At 38.5% G+C, this 13,192-nt stretch overlaps 1 pseudogene; it reads right to left on the bottom strand.

The window, feature by feature from the left end:
• LOC114303722 (uncharacterized) overlaps positions 1–10,447 on the bottom strand; it is an 85,998-nt pseudogene extending 75,551 nt beyond the window's left edge.
• Positions 10,448–13,192: the final 2,745 nt, after the last annotated feature.

Genomic DNA, 13,192 nt, shown 5'->3' with positions numbered 1-13,192 from the left:
ATTGTATTTTGTTGCAATGAAATTAAGATACTATCTTTTGCCTACAATTGTCTTGGTAATTGCAGCCACAGATTTGGTTAAGTATATGTTATCTAGACCTATGTTGAGGGGAAGAATTGGCAAATGGATATTAGCCTTATCAGAATTTTATTTAGAATATGTTCCCCAAAAGGCAGTAAAAGGACAAGGTTTAGCCAATTTTTTGGCAGACCATCCATCTCAAACAGAAAGCCAACAGATAATGGAACTTGGTATGGCTAGTGTTGAGCCATGGCAAATGTGGTTCGATGGATCAAAAGCCAATGGCCTAACTAGAATTGGTATAGTGATTAAGTCACCACAAGGAGTAGAAACCGCACATGGTTTCAGAGTGGATAAAATTACTTGTTCTAATAATCAAGCTGAATATGAAGCCTTAATAGTGGGATTGAAAATTCATATTGGACTACAAGTTCATGCAGTTGACATATTTAGAGATTCTCAATTGGTGGTTAACCAAGTGAAAGGGATTTTCAAATGTCAAAGTATAAGCATGTTGCCATATTATGTTGTCGCATTATATCTGCTTTCTCAATTTCAAATAGCAAATATAACTCATGTCCCAAAATTCTTGAATAATAGAGCTAATGATGTGGCTCAGAAGACTTCGAATTTCAAGAGAAGGAATAATACTTAAAGGGATATAAGCCAAACAACATATCAGAAATCAATACCACCCTTAAACAAAAGGAATGTGGTTCTGGCAGTCAATCAAAATGACTTACAAGAACAAGATTGGAGGCATCCAATAATGCAGTACTTGGCTAGCCCATCTTCGAAGGCCAGCAGAAAAATTAAATTACAATCTATGCAATACATCATATACGGTAATGCTTTCTACAAAAGAGGGGGAGATGGTTTATTGCTAGAATGTTTAGGCCCAAAAGAAGCATTAACAGCTATGGCTGAGGTTCATGAAGGCATATATGGTGCTTATCAACCTGGTGTGAAGACAAGATGGTTGCTTCGAAGGCATTCCTACTATTAGCCAACTATCCTTAAAGATTGCATAGAATATGCAAAAGGTTGCCAGGCATGTCAAAAGTATGGCACAATAAGGCATGTGCCCATAACTGACCTGCATGCAGTAGTGAAGCCTTGGCCATTTAGAGGATGGGTCATGGATATGATGGGGAAAATACACCCACCTTCTTCGAAGCATCATTGTTTCATTTTAGTGGCCACTGATTACTTCACTAGGTGGGTCGAAGCTAAGCCATACAAGGCTGTAGACCAGACTGAGATCATTGGATTCATTAGAGATTTAATCCATAGATTTGGTATCCCACAAACTATAATTGTTGATAATGGGACTGTATTTGATGGAAAGATAGTAAAGTCTTTTGTGGCAGAGTTTGGAATTAGCCTTGTTAATTCCACCCCCTATTATGTACAAGCCAATGGTCAAGTTGAATCATCCAATAAGTCCTTGAAAATAGGAATACAAAAGGTTGTGGAAGACAATCCTAGGGATTGGCATAACTTATTATTGGATGTGTTGTGGGCTTATAGAACTTCCCCAAGGTCAAGCGCAGGAGTCACCCCATATGCCTTAGTATATGGGCATGATGCAGTGTTACCTGTGGAAATCAATGTTAAGTCCTTGAGGGTAAGATGCCAAGACCAGTTAGATCCTGAGCAATACCATCAGAGTATGTGCTTGGAATTAGAAAGCCTAGATGAAGCTAGAATTCTGGCATTAAATAGCATTCTTTTCCAAAAGAAGAAAGCAGCCAAAAACTATAATAAAAAAATCAAATACATTGGCTTTGATGAGGGTGATTTGGTATGGAAGACAATACTCCCAATAGGGATTAAAAGCCATAAGTTTGGCAAATGGTCACCTAATTGGGAAGGACCATATCAAATTCATAGAGTCCTACCTTTTGGAGCATACCATTTGAGAAATTTGAATGGATACATACATCCCAAAAAGATTGATGGCAGATATTTGAAGCCTTATTTTCCAACCATTTGGAAAACACAAGGAATAGGATAAACGCTAAGTACAAGAACACGAGAATACTCTAATGATAAATAAGAATTTGTTCTTCATAAAGAATTGAATACATTCTGCCATAAATTGGCCCAAAAATCATTATAATGTCCCAGTTGTTCTTTTACAATGTATGTTCTATTCTCAAATGATGAGAACAACTAGATGGCTATGGTCATTTCTTGCTTTCGGTCAGCCAGTCCTTGGTTGGTGATCTGCAGTTTGGTGTCAGTTCGGATTAAGGCCTGGTTCACTGCAGATAGCTCCTCCTCTAGTTGAGCTTTCTTCTCTAGTAGTTGAGTCCGAAAGTGGGAGACAGAAGCATGTTGTTCCTTTAGTTCTGATACTTCAGTATACACTGTGGAAACAAAGCTCTGATCTTTAACTAGTTTCTCCTCTGCAGCCTTGGCAACATGGCAAATGTTGATATAGAAATCAATAGTGGCTGCTGCCCGAGATAAATGAATTGAGACAGTCATGCCAGATTGCTCAACAATCTTGCAGCACTGAAGAAAGCCATTTCTTATTATAGGTCTCTCTAAGGTTTCGAAGGGAATCCTCGAAAAGGATGTCAATAGCTCCAGGAAGTTGTCCAAGTCTATCAGAGGTGAAGAAGGCTTACTACTGGAGGAAGAGCTCTCAAAAATTTCCAGCAAGGAATCAGCCAAAACCAATGGCTCAGTCTCATCACTAGCCATTGGAGAGGTAGAAGGCAAGTCAAAAAGACTAGCTAGTCTTGCTTCGAACATGTCTACCTCATCCATGGACATGAAGGGGGCAGAGAGGGCTTTGGTGGAAGGCACGAAGGACTGCATAGGGATAGGAGAAATGGGTGGAGCATCTTCAGCAGTCTCCATGGTTCTAGCCACCAATAAATCAAGGGAAGAAGGGCTGGAACTATGCAAAGGTAATATACTACGAGTTGGAGAGCTGCCAGCACCCTCTATAGGGGAATCAGCTACCATTGAAGATGAGATAATGGTTAGAATTTCCTTAGGAGGGGGAGGAGAAACGAAGCTCAAAAGGGAACCAAATTGAGTAAGATCAAAAGACAAAAAAGGAAGGTATGGAGTTAAGCCAAAAGAAAGTGATGCAGGGATACTTGGACTCAGAAAGGGTACGGGGAATGTAGGCCTAGGAACTGGGAGTATCATCTGGATGGATCTCACATTTTGCAATTGATCAACTTCAACTGAAACTGAGGGAGTCCTTATTGGAAGAATAGGCTCAGTAGTTGTTGCTGCAAAAGAAGAAGTACAAAAAAATGTCAAGTCTCAATACCAAAAATTTTACAAGAAAAAAAAATAGTAGAGGCTTGAAAGAAGTTACTTGTTTCAGAAGAGATAGCAAAAAAAGGAGAGCTCCGAAGGGAATAGTGCTCAGCAATACGTTGCCTTCTTATAGTTTCCCTTTGGATTGCATCAGCAGCAGCAGCTTCATCTCTTAAGAATTGTTGCTACCGTCTCTTCTCAGCTCTCTCAAAAACAATTATGGCCTTAGAGTGTTCCTGGTCCACTGCCTTGGCAGCTGCATCATGAATAGGGTCTTCGACCAAATCAGAATGAGAGACGGTCATCTTCTTTCTCTTTTTTCTTTGTATTGGTCTTGCCTGTTCCTTTTCAATTTCTCTCTCTTCGAGTTGGGATTCAGATTCCTCATAAGTAAGTTCCTCTTCTACTACTCTGGCAACTGTCTCATGAGTAGAATCAGAAGGAGAGACAATCATCTGTTTCCTCTTTTGTCTCTATAACGGTACTTCCTGCTCTTTTTCAATCTCTCCCTCTTCAATCTGGGATTCGAATTCCTCAGGAGTAAGTATCAGCTTTCTTTTCTTTTTCTACTTTTGTTTGTCCTTGAGAGTAGCCAGAATTTCAGCCCTCTTAAGAGATTCTTCTTGTGGAAACCCTGCACCAAGAGGTATGAATATAAAGGAAACAAACAAAAGAGTCTAAAAAAAAAGAAACGTGAAAATACTTACCCCTTTTTGAAATAGCACTAGTAACTCTAGCAAGAGAGGATGAGGCTACAGGAGCAATTTTGGCAGCTGTGGAAAGAGAGGGAATGTTCTTAACTGTTGTTGATTTAGCCTTCGAAAGCACTCCTAACCCTATCAGTAAATCTTGAGGGTGTACGGATAGGCGCACTTCCATATTGGCTGTCCACCAGTTTTGAAATCTTTTCAGAGCTAGGCCAGAAGGAAGGAAAGGGACAAATTTGAACTCGCTCAATTCTTTCAAGAGTTTGAATGTTGCCTCTTCCAGTTTTGATTTGGGTATTCTCAGGTCTCTGGCTATAAAATGGACATTCAAGAGGCTGCAAAGTGGAACGGGAATACCCTGACTAAACCCAAATTGTCTGGCGAACTGAGAAGGGCACTATACCTCAGATATACATTTATAAGCTCGAGGGTTTAAGGTACCTATGAACAACTCCCTCGGTAACAAAATAGAAGCCCAAATATCTTTGTGGGGTGGGGTGGAACATTCGTGGTCGGCCAAGAATCCTTGCAGCCGAGCAGGTCCTGTGTTAGCATCAAAGGGGCAGAAGAATGAGGCAGATGGAGAAATTGGAAGTTGATGAAAAAATGTGAGGTAATAGGCAAAGGAAGTAGGATAAAGAACAATTCTAGCATACTTTTCCCCATAAGTGCTAGGATCCTGAACAAGGAATTTTAAGCATTTGGAATGCAAATCAGTGAAGTAGGCGAAAAGCCAGAGTTGGAGCACCCAAAGGGGACCTCCCTGGTTGATGTCAAGAGATTTCTCGTAAAACTGGGAGCAAGCTCTATAAACATGGCCTAAGAGATGTGGGGCCAAGGCTATACATTTTTTCAAAACAAGGGCCTTCGCAAGTAGGTCGAATTCAGGCATAATCCGTTGAGATAATATACAAAAGAGAAATTTACACAGCCAGTATAAAATGAAAGAAAAAAGTTCTCTATCTCTCACAGGTCCTATCCTTTTGTTTTCAGCCTTTACAAAGTCACTATAGGAAGAATTTAGGGGTGGAAGAGAAAACTTAACAGAGAGGTTTGGATAACTGAGAGTGAAAGGAGTACCAAGGGGTGAAAGCCCTAAAAGATGGCAGATATCAAGAACGGTGGGGGCCATCATGCCACACCGAAACTGAAAAAAATTGAAAGCCATATTCCAAAAGCAAAGAGCAGCGGGAATCAAAAAAGGGTCATCAGAAATGATGAACTTGGAAAAACGGAGGGCGTCGAGAATACAGAGCTCTTGCAGGTCATCTTCTCGCGTAGGTACAACTCTGTCATACCATTCTTCCCATTCAGCTCTCAATATCGGCCAGCAGCGATGAGGTCGGGTCACCCTCCAATTTCCCCAGTCGAGCCCTCCTTCGTAGAGAAGAAAGTGGTCCTCCAAGCGAGGGTATAAAGCTGGAAGTTGGGCAGGAGCTTCTCGAAAGATGGGACCCAAGACATATTCTTGTTTATTGCTGTGGCGAGGAACAAAGAGGCGTCCATCTATGGCACTTAACCCATCAGTCGTTAACTTGGCAATCTCGTCACCAATACATCTTTTCAAAGCCATGGTTGGGCTTATACGATCGCCAGTGAGTACTTTCAATGAAGAAGAAGCCATTGATAGAACGATTTCTCATAAGACAAAGCTGGGAAAGTGAGTAGAGAGAAGTGGAAGATCAGTAGAGGTAAAGGGTTTTGTGCGTTAAACGAGCGAGTGATTTCAGAACACGAAATAAAAGGGTTTTAAAAAGCCTTTGTGTTTAGAAGATATATCGCGTAATTTGTTAAGTACTAAAAATACAAATACGAAGAGTTTCCTTCAATATTAATACTTTTGGAGGGAAAACACAGCCCAGATGTTAATGTCAGCTTCGAAGTAGAATATTTGGCTTCGAAAATAGATTTTGGCGCCAAAAGTCAAATAACAACGGCTTCGAAAGAGAGAAGCCGGCTTCGAAGCACATTCCATACTTAAAGATGCAAGAATACTCAAGTATTTGTTTACTTCAGAAGGATTAAAGACCTATTTTAGGTTTCTTAATGAAAGTAATGTCCTTCGAAGCAAAACTTAAGACCCCTTAAGGATGTGAATTGTTGTTCGAAATATCAAAACCAATAGTTGGTTTGTGTATATACAGAAAGAGATTGTCTTTTGAACTGAAACAGCATGAACTGTTGTTCGAAGCAAAAAATGGTCAATTTAAGACTAATTGATCATACTAGCCATGACCATATGTTGGTTATGATTAAAATAAGCTTTAAGGGGTAGGACTGTTGAATTCAAAGCACTGATTCTAGATGAAAATCAACAAAAATTGTCAACTTTATTCCATAAATTGGAAAAGTTCATGTTGATTTTTAGTGTTTCATTTTAAACAATTGAATCTATATTCGAAGGATAAGATTGTTCGGTTCGAAGTTCTGAATTGGTTTTTAAAGACAAATGGAGACAGGATCAAACAATGCCAAATAAAGAAAAAGTCTTAGTTGTATTAAAGCAAAAGCAATTATATCGAATGACCCTTTTTGGGTACAAATTCAAGTTCATAGAAGTAAGGAATAGAATAAATAACGAGATCATGAAATTTGGTCTAACTATGATCAATGAATTTATGTTCTTGCTTTATTCTATCCTCTATTTTTTCTAGGTTTGGCTGCATAAGTTGATGTGCTCTCACTTCGTAGAAGAGTTCTTCAGCCTTTATTTCGAATGCTATTTCTCTCAATCCTTGTTCCAACTCGTCAATATCCAAGTCATCCTAGTACGCAGTCTTTATTCTTGAAGTTATCGAATTCTTCAATGAAGTTCTCTGCTTCAACTGGGCATGAATTCGAAGGGATGAGAGTTGGTCCAAAGATTGAGTGGTGGCCACAGAGATCCAATGCCAGTGGAGAAGCGAGGGAAGTTGGTCCAAAAACATGTGAAGCTCTGCTTGGGCGAGGGGATTGAGGACATGACCCCGAGTCAGAATGTCACAAGCCTATCAAAAATTCTTGAAAGGGACTTTGTCCTCAAGAACACTGAAGGGCAAGTGAGAGAAGGCCGCAAGCAGGAATTGGGCGTGCTTCTGCTCAGCTGGGGTAGGGGAAGGTGGAGGCTTGTAAGGTGGAAAGACCTTATCCACGGAGAGGGCAAGCCTCAGTCTCTCTGTCCAGCAAGGAGTTGGCGGAGGAGATGGTATGGAGGCCTCCACTTCAGGAGGAGGAGCAAGGGCAGAAGGAACAAGGACATTAATATAATCAAGCTAGTCAGAAGAGCAAAGCTTCGCCTTCTGAGCTAAGAACAATGGATTGTACCCTTGTGCCTCTTCAGAGCGTCGGGCAGCGTGCACTATCTTTGTAGGCATGGAGGATGTGTACCATGCTACAAGCAGATTTTCGTAATCTGCGTCGATGGTCGATGGGTACGTAAGGATAGACCACCGAGCTTTGCGCATAGGAAGGGAACTCTAAAGGGTCAGTAAACTCGACAAAGTGATGGTTGATTCGCTCCATTAAGTCACAGGCCTCAGGCTTTGACCAGCTTGTCCAGTCATAAGCCCAAGAGGAAGAAAAAGTTGCAACCTTATCCCATTCAAAGGATTGTGAAGAAGAACTTCCCATGTCTATATTTGTGACTTTCTGAATCAAAGGATTAAGAGCAGTTTGTTTGTAGTCCAAGGGTGAGTCAGAAGAAGAACTTCCCATGTCCATATTTGTAAGTTTCTGAATCAAAGGATTAAGGGCAATGTGTTCATAGTCCAAGGGTTGATAATGTGCAAAGGCATCCATGACCTGAATATAGAAAGGTGGGTAAAGGTGGCTAATTAATGCATAGAGGTTCTTTCGAGGAGGAACAGCATCATCAGATGACTCTTTATGTGCTCGATCAATGGAGGAAAAAGTTGATTCGGCCATAAAAAAAATGTATCAATCTATCCGACTACTAAGGTGGTGGAGGTGTTTAAAAGATTGAAGGAGAGTTTAATGCAGATGATGAATGATAGTTTTATTTTTGGAAAAATGCAAAGCCCATGCACGTTCTAAGACATGGATAAAAGACCTTGATCCACTAATATCACCAAGTATTGGGTATATTAGTGCAGGGGGTAATGTTGGCTACATATTTTGTACAAGCCAATTATAATTCGACGCGTGGCAGAATAAGGGTAATATAGGAAGACTATTCAAGTCTTCGATCCTGATTTCACACGTGGCAGTTGACATTGGTTATTACGGGATCTGAGTAGCAGTGGATCAACAAAGAGATGCAGGGTAATGTGGCTTCAACGGTTACTCACGTTTAAATTCAAAATTAGGAAGGAAATCTAACTGCAAGAGACAGCATAGTGGAGCTAATTATAAGGCAACATGATCAACGATCATGGAGGAGCAATTCGACGGTTGGAAATGCAGTTCGATGGTCATCCTTGAGAAGTATAAATAGCAGGGAAGACCTAGAAAAAAGGAACCAGACTCAGATCCAAAAAATCAGTCTTATTCTACTTTATTTCTTTTCCAGTTCTTTACATTTCTGCACTTTAAAATTCCTGCACTGCACTTCGTTTATAAGAGTAGTTTCAAGTAGATTGTCGCTGTAAACCTCTACGAGGCTGAGTTTGGGTCATTGTAAGTTTTTCATTCTAATGAGATGCTTTGATTGTTCTTCATTTAATTGTTATTTTGCTTAATTCTCCTAAATCAAGCCACCAGTAAAAGTCCTCTTCATTGAGGCTGAAAGAACTAAAACACAATCGTCTGATAATTGGTTGGCAATTAATTTTCTATAAGGACTGATTGATCCTTGCTGGCACGCTCGCAATTACAAAAATAACCTTCGAAAGCCAAAAAAGCCAACAGAGTTTGTGCTGACTAAGCCTGAGTATTGAGGCAGCATATGTATCAAAGAGAAAAATCTAGTAATGAAATCGGGGAAGTTCATGGGTAGTCATTGATGCGTAGAGCATCAAAGCTGGGAGAGGTGAGAAATAAGGTGGTCTTAACCGGAGCAAATAAGCCAGCAAATCTACCATGATGCATTTGGGACTAAAATTGTATGGATGAATTTTTTGGGGTTACGCTGTATAGATAATAAAAATTTCCCATTTCACCTATTGGGCAAGGGTGCCTAGCCTAACCATGCTTATTAGCACCAGCCAACTCAGGCCACGTAATGTTTTTCAACACACATATCACAAACTAGGAATTACATGACATTTGAAATTTCAAAGATTGGACTTACCATATTCTCTCTCTAGAATTTCAAGAGACCTTCTGTATGCAAGCAAGGAATCCTCAAGTTTTCCCGAAGCTGAATACATACTTCCCATACATGTTAGTACTGAATCAAGAAGGACCTCATCATCCTTTAAACCATCAACGACCTCATCTAACTGTCCTCACATGAACATGCATCCAAAGGAAAAAAGAAAAAGAAAAAAAGGGTATCAGAAAATAGGATAGGAAACCTCTTAGGTGTTAACAATTCCTTGGGGCAATCAGACTAGGAGAAAACCCTTAAATTAACCATGGTACACTTGCGAGAAACTTCTTGCCGAGAGCCTGTGCACCCTTAAGGATCAGTCGGGCTTTGATCCAGACAGCCCGGTGCCAATAAAAAAATACGATAGGAAAAAAAAAACTTTTATAGGTGTGCAAGGTTTTGTGTGCCACATATGCGCATGCACATACATATCATATAAACAACTTTCATAGGTAATGAACCTATATAAAATTTAACCCAATGAAAGACAATATAATCAAGTTAATTCATTTCTCCTTTTTGATCCTTGTATAGATTAGCTCCCACTGGACCTTGACAGTCAATTTTGGTTTATACATCCATTTCTTAGATTAATTGTCACTCCATCAATGACCAATAATGGCAGAGTTACAAAGTTAATGATTCTGTAACATTAAGACAGCCTAGACGCAATACACACATACATAAATGCGGTATCTAGACAAGCATGTCAATCGAAGTATCAAATGCTTTCCAAAAAAAGAGAAATTACCATGTAGACCGACTCAAGTATCCTGAAGTTTCCTACAATAGCATGATTAACACACATTCTCGTATGAATCAATGTGTAGAATATTTATTGCAAAATGAAATTACCATGTCCAACAGAGAGCCAACCATGCATCTTCAAATTCCCAATAGCAATGTACCCCAAGGCTATGACGTCTAGTGTGGCAGCTTGTTTTATTCCTCTAGCACCAGTGTCCATCTGTTCTTTCACAGCTTCATAATTTGATTGAAGGAGGTCTATAGCATCATTTTCATTCCCCATCTTAATCATTGTTTTCACTTCATCAAATAACTCCGGCACCTGTCCTTCAAAATCTGTGGTACCCTCCAAGGGATTCCTTGAGCTATCAAGCAACTTTTTCGACCTGCTATCAATATATAATCTTGTGGTTAGTTTTTGAGTGTGAAACATATACATATTTATGAGTTTGAACAATTTGAAAATATGACTCAATGCTGACACTATCCTTTCAGTACATTATACATTAAAGGAGAAATTTAGGACATGACAGTATGAGAGTCGTTGTTCATATTGATAGTTCTAGTACTGAAACTTTTAGGTAATCGTGTATTATCATCATTTGGAATGTAAATCCAAAAGTTCTAACCTGATGAACATATTCATACAACAATAGAATGCCAGATGATCAATTTCTTAGGCCAGATTTTTCCAAGAGAAGTGAAAATTTTCGAAGGGAAAAAGTAAATATTAATCCACTTATGCATACTGTAGGATCAACAAACTCAAGCCAATGCTAAATGGTGGCATGTCCAATCAGTTTAATATATTCTTGCACTTGAGGATCATTGTGCCATCTAATTCTAATGAGCCAGCTGATGCAGAAATTCTCAAGACACAGCGATAGGAAATGGCTCCACCAGGTATCATGTATGACTTACTGTTACATCCTTCATTTTGGATATTAGACAAACGCATGATGCTTTTTTGTAACTGGTCTGGATGCATGTGTAGACACAGTTGACCCATCCTGAAAAGAGCACCCAAACGAACCCAATAGTTGTGCAGTAATCTTCAGATACGATATGAATTCTTACAACACAAGTTATTCCTTGTGAATCATCTAAATGACAAAAATATAATATAGACATCCACATAGGCATTACAATTAACAACAAACAAAAGAACAAATGTGGATGATGGTAAGAAAGTAAAGTAGTGAACAATCTCAAGTCCAAAAGTATTCATAAGTATATGCAAGATTAAAGTTTTAAACTATACCTTACCAACACTTGTGTACATCCAACTTTAACAGGCTAGGTTCAAACTAACAAAACTCCCAAATTATTCTTAAATATCAAAATTGACCAAAACCTTTTGACCAGATAAACAAAATCCCAAATACTACCTCAGGTTCTAATATTTTCCACATGCACAGTATACAAGCATTTAAATCATTTCAAAATTTCTCTTGAAATCCCCAAGATCCTAATGTTATGTTTGGATCTTGGATTTGTGGAAGGAAAGGGGAAAAAGTACATAAAAATTAAAAAAAGAAAAAGAAGCTTCTACTTCCTTCAATATTCCTTTCCTTTTTCCTTTCCCTACACAAATCAAAAATCCAAACACAGCCTTTGACACTCTTTGACTTGAAACTTACTTGAATACAAGGCTTGTAAATTGTCCCCCACTCTATCATAGGTTGAGTTGGAGATTGACAATCATAATATATTCTAAATAAAAATCAAAATCAAAATAAAAAGAAAAGAAAAGAAAAAAGACTAGTGACAAATTTATGAGCCCTTGTGATTGAAGAATGGCCAAACTAAAGAGAGGCAAAAGAAGAGAGGGGCTCTCTACAGAGGATGGAGGGCTCCATAAGCCTTTTGAGTGATTCTTGCTTTGTATTACAAGTTTCAAGATCTAGCAACATTGTTGCCTAAGATGCACGAACTCACAACATGAACACGTCATCACATCAATTTTTAGAGGATATAGGACACGACACATGAAGGACAGACATAAAATGTATAATTACATATATTTATTATATAATAATTAAAAATGCAATTTAACATTAATCACTAAAGTTTAGAGGAAGAGGGATTAATATGTATAAATCTATATTTTATCTTTGTATCATCTAAGTTAATTTGTTCATTTCATATGTGTCTGAGTAATGGACATGTGTCTCCCAAGTACCTGAAGTGTGTCTAGGTCTAAGAAAATTTTAAAAATAATGACTCATTTAGACAAATGTCGATGATTGTCAATGTCGAAAACGTGTCAGACACAAACATGACAGGGACACACACCTTAGAATATTGTGCTTTGTAGGTTTTTGTTTAAGGACGAGAAATATTGGACTAGTAATGAAAATTGAGTTGATGACAGGTACAGGTCTTGTGTCACGTACATCATTCAATCCACATTTTTTCACTTGCATTCTTAAAATTTCTACAAATCATATGCAATATTTTTCTCCCAATTAACTCTCTTATTCTATCCTATTCAGTTTCTGAACAAATGCCAAACTTCAATTTGTCACAATGGTTCAGTCCTAAACAGTAACATAATCAAATTTTTGCAATTTAAATAAGTTCTCAATGCCTAGAACCTCACCAAGCCAAGAAAGAAATTCAAAAGGGAATAAATAATGTTTAAATTCACAAAAAGCATGTATATTATACCTCTAGATGGTATTCTGATGCTTTTAAAAAGCTCACAATTAACAAATTGGATTATAATAGACTGTCGTTGTGAGCCATGGGAAACGAGTCCCCAGCTCTTACGCTCAAATCATAAGCCATAGCCAATGGTGATTCCTTCTCCAACTCCCCATTTTTCAATCAAAACCCACCAAGGCAATAAAACTTGCCAGCGAGGACAAAATTTGTTGGAAAAATTAAATAGGATTTACTGTCAAAATAAAATACCAAACTAATAATAAAGCAAAATTAACAAATAAATATTATTATTAGAGAGAAAGTTTGGAGAAGCCAGTATGATGGTCAAGGCACGCAGATTGTGCTCTCCTTAGGAATGATACACCCTCTTTTGCACCAAGTTGAATGGTGTTCCTCTCCTAAAATACAACGACCTTCAAAATTACTTGTGTGTAGCAAAGTGAATGTCACGAACCTTGAATTTCTCAACACTCACTTGTAACCTCAATACAGTAAACTCACAAAGAAAATAATAGAG

This window comes from Camellia sinensis, chromosome 8 (genome assembly GCF_055761805.1).
Source record: "Camellia sinensis isolate YWXY chromosome 8, ASM5576180v1, whole genome shotgun sequence".
In the NCBI taxonomy this organism is placed as follows: domain Eukaryota; kingdom Viridiplantae; phylum Streptophyta; class Magnoliopsida; order Ericales; family Theaceae; genus Camellia; species Camellia sinensis.
This window is presented reverse-complemented; position numbering and strand designations above follow the sequence as displayed.